The sequence below is a fragment of the Parus major genome, chromosome 5 (genome assembly GCF_001522545.3).
Source record: "Parus major isolate Abel chromosome 5, Parus_major1.1, whole genome shotgun sequence".
Lineage (NCBI taxonomy): Eukaryota > Metazoa > Chordata > Aves > Passeriformes > Paridae > Parus > Parus major.
This window is the reverse complement of record NC_031774.1, coordinates 13,370,233-13,374,543: the sequence shown is the minus strand read 5'-3', so window position 1 is coordinate 13,374,543 and position 4,311 is coordinate 13,370,233. Positions and strand designations below refer to the sequence as shown.

The window sequence follows — 4,311 nt, the reverse complement described above, 5'->3', positions numbered from 1 at the left end:
TTTAAAAGTGAAGGGCAGAGAAAAGAATGGAGATAGTGAATGCTGTTTTTTCTGCTCTACTACCCAGGGGGGATGTGCTATGCTCTGCTTTTGCTTACTGTCAATCCCACTGGTGTAAGAAAGGCAGTGGCTGGGAAACCTGAACTGGGAAAGCAGGAGTAGCACGCAGATCCTGCCTCCATCGAGTGTGGCTGATGTGGCTTGCACCCCGCGTCTGCAGAACACACCTCCTTTGCTTTCCATTTATGCAGTGTGTAAGTGCTGTGCAGCAGAGGGTGTTGTGTCTTTTAGGAGTGTAGGGATGTGTGTTTTGTGTCTCCAGTGTGGTGTGCACTTGGAGCATGCCAGGGGTTTGTGTCTCACATGTACATCACGAGTGGTTTGTGCTGTGCAAGAAGCAGTACCCCTGGGTGCCACTGCATTCCCCCCATAGCTGCCCTGCAGCCTGCCCCAACACGGCCCAGCATGGCTGTTGTCATGGCCAGCTGCAGCTGTCTGGGGATGAAGTGCCCTGTTGGGGTGCCAGCCAGTCTGGCTGCTGTGCAACAGGATTCTGCCTGCAGTCCCGCTGGGTTTTCAAGGCTGTAAGGGTTTTCTGTGTCCCACTTCCCCCTCACAGCACAGCCCTGGCTCTGTGTGAGCTGAAGCCTTGTCAAGAGTGGCCTAACACTCCCCCTGCACACAGGAGCAGGTGTCTGTGGCTGCAAGAGGCACACATCAGAGACAGCCCCGCAGGTGAAGGTGCATGGCAGACTGCTCTCATGCAAACACCTCCACAGCAGTAGGAGAGATGCTGTAGGTGCAGGGGCTTGTCCAGCTGGGATGGGACACAACTGTAGCTCCTGGAGCAAAGGCATCTGCTCTTCCTCCTCTGGGAAGCACATCTGCAAAAAAACTAAACCCAAAGCAAGGTTATTAATAGAGGCATTTTTCATTGCAACAACCTGGGTTTATAACTCTAAGGGAGGGTCAGTCTGCCAGCCTGCTAGGGGAGAGGTCTTACAAGCATCTACACTAGACAGTGAGCCAAAAACTCAGTAAAGCTTGGGCTCTGGAGATGTTTTTTACTGTTTACCCTGTTTTCAGTTGCCCTAAACACAGAGGAACAGTGCAGGGAGTCAATAAGTGTTTGATTTCAGCCCACTCACCTTAGTGCCCCAACTCTTGATTTATACCGCCTCATCAGCTGGACCACAGTTGTTCTCTGGTTTTGCATTTTAACTTATCTGAAAGAAAACCATATGTACATCATGCCATGCAAACAGTTAGAATTATTTATTTTTGATTTACAAAGCAGCTCCTTCAATCTGTTGCTAGCAATGTGTCCATAAAATACACTTTAACAACAAATAGATGAAGCAGGGACAAGGGGTGCTGTACATACCTCACAGCCAGACAAACCCCATGGTAGCAATTTCCTTCAAAGGTCTTCCACTGTTTCACCATCCACCAGAAAAGGCTGATTCAGGCTGTTGGCCACGTGCAGAGGGGATTTCTTCAGCAAATTTCTTGCACAGAGCCTGTGGGCTCAGCTGCTGCCTGAAACAAGAAACACACAATAGAATAGCTGCAAAGATTTGACCTGACAGCTGCTTCATCTTCTGCACTGATTTAAAGCACCAGAGCCCTTTCTCAACCTGGCAATAAAGTCAGGCATTTATATTTTTTTTTTTAACATGTACATAAATGATCTATTTATACACACACACACACAGAGCTACACGTATGTACATAAATATTTGCATATGTGTACATATATATTTATATCTATACAAGGGGGAAGATGGACATATAGTTGACTAAAAAAGACACTTGGGGCAGCCAATTAAGACTTTATTATCCAGTTCAGCATGGGGTGCTATCCTGTGCACCTCACAGGCCCACCTAGTAAATTAAAATGCAAGCTTTTCAAGTTTTATCGTGTGTGACAAATGGCACGAGTGCAGCCTAGGGTACAGCAACCACCTGCCTGCCACTGAGGGCCAGTCAGAAACCCATTTCTACCTCAGCATCTGAAACTGTGCCTAGTATCTTTCTAAAGCCTCCATGTCACAATTTTTAAACAGTCAACAAAGTGAGGTTGAGGGGGAAGCGACAGCAGGAGTAGGGAAAACTGCATTTCCAGAGATATGATCATTCCTGAAGTCAGACAAGAGGTTACCAGTCCCTGCTTTGGGATGAGGATTCCAGGTGCCCATGAGGAGATGGCTTCTGCCACTCAGGTGAAACCCATCATTTCTTCCTGTGGTTTATCCTATTCCAACGTCTTCCTTCCCCTGCCTCAATCTTAGGAACTTAGTTCTTGGTTAAGACACGAGCATTAGGTCAGCGCCTGTGCATTTGTAGCTGAAGTGTATTCAGCACTTACTGAAACAGTTACAGCCCTTTATATATATGTATAAATATGTATAATGTTATATTTTTAGATAAATAATAATATGTCTATTGATATTTGTAGATATACATAAAAGATATAAAAGGTCTTTTATAAAAAGACCTGTACAAAAACATCTGGCATATCTAGGTGACCATCAGACACTGTCCCAACACCTCTGTCACCTGCAAATGGTGCAGAAACTTGTCACCAAAACTAAGGCAACTGAAAGCCCAGGCACAAATAGTGCAGTGTATGGTCACACTCCAGGGCTGTGATGGTTGGCCTGTTCCTTGGAAGTGAAAGCCTAGGGTAAGTTACTCCACAACATATGTTTTTTTCAAGAGAGGAAAGCATTTGCAAAACTTGCAAGACGATTCTATAGCTGTAACAGGAGCTTGTATCGTACGTGCTTCTGATGGTGCCTTGTTACCTCATGCTCATGCTATAGAGCCCTCTCTGTTATCTGCAGAAAACTTGGTCTCACTGGGCATTTTCTGCACCACACTTTGCATTCCTCCTCCTTTCCCCAATCGTCCTCTCCCAACAAAGGCTCTTTTTTCCAGAATTAAGGCGCAAATTGTCGTATCTGGTCCAAGGGCAGAGTGTGTTGGGCTTACTTTCTCTATGAGGAGTATTGGCAGTCATGGGACTCCAACAGCTGGATCTGAGCATTTCCTTTAATTGAACAGGTTTGCAGTCTCTGTGCTGAAGCAATTCTCCACATCACACAAGCCTGCATACCAGAATAAAATGAAAATTTAAGAGTGCTGGCTAACAAGACCGAGAAGCTCATTGTTTAAACAAGAGGCTGATTGTCTGGGTGCTCAAGTGCCCCATTCCTCCAACATTAAACCCACACGAGGGACAGCAGCCTAATCCACAGCTTGCTGCCAGGTGGTATAGAAATTAATCTTCTACTTACCGGGGCTATTAGTTGCGGTGTTCATAAAGGTTTACAACCCAATGAGGCGAGCGACGAAAATTTTCTCCCTGTCAGAGACAGGCATGGTGACGTGGTGATATGAAATGTCAGCCTCCAGGAGCCTCCCCTGTGGTGAGGAAAGTGTGGATGGTGTGTACCAGGGAGGGGAAGGGCATCCCAGCACTTTCTATTTTAACACATGAGCCCCAGGCTGTCCAACTGCACAGAACATGTGTTGGAGCATGAGGGATGGATTGGAAAGCCCAGGCTCACCAAGGACCTGAGCACAGGCCAGCATAACGTGCAGGGCTGAGCCAGTTTGGTGTTCATGAAGACAGGAAATATTTATTTTTTTTCCCTCACATTTAACAACACCAAAACTCCCGTTTCTAGTCAGACAAGCCCCCTGAGAGTACTGCACACACAACACAGAGACCCTCATTAGGTCTCCCAAAAGCTTAGGGACCTGCTTCAGATCTGCTTGCTGGGACATTTCACTTATCTTCCAAGCAGGGTATGAGAAGAGAGGAGGAAGAGAACTCCTGCCCTTTATTAGTCTTCTGCTCCCTTAAAATCCAAGGAGGAAAGGGAAAATACTCAGCTGCAAGCAGGTGATCAAAACAGGAGCCACATAAACATAAACATTTGGAAGGGTAAAGCCTCAGGAGTGTTTAGCATGATTGCTTCCAGTTTTCATCTGCTCACATTTCACTGCAGACGTAATTCGCTGCAAAGCACTGCCAAAGCTTTTCACAACACCAAGGCATGCTGAACTCCATGCAGATAATAATATTTACAAGTACTGCAGCTTTCCCCACATCCTTCCTTAATGTTTTCCCAGCAGCTTGCAGTCCCATCTGGCTTTGGCTATTCTCACTGCCGTGTCAAAGACTTTTCTTGCCTCATAAGCTCATGGTTGTGCCACAGGGAGGTGGCAGCCTCTTGCTTTGCCTGCATGGTTGACCAACCCATCTTGCTGTGCAAATGGAAAAGCAAATGGTCAGGGCCAAGT

General features: G+C 46.4%; 1 long non-coding RNA gene across 2 annotated transcripts; it reads right to left on the bottom strand.

Annotated features, from left to right (window-relative positions):
* Positions 1-236: 236 nt before the first annotated feature.
* On the bottom strand, positions 237-3,448 carry LOC117244593. 2 transcript variants are annotated; one of them, XR_004497989.1, is made up of 5 exons: positions 3,300-3,448; positions 2,995-3,110; positions 1,385-1,539; positions 1,149-1,226; positions 237-895 (listed from the first exon to the last, which is right to left on the bottom strand). It is a non-coding gene; the product is annotated as an uncharacterized LOC117244593 (long non-coding RNA). The 2 variants fall into 2 exon arrangements; XR_004497988.1 differs by having other exon boundaries at positions 2,995-3,448.
* Between the last annotated feature and the right edge of the window lie 863 nt (positions 3,449-4,311).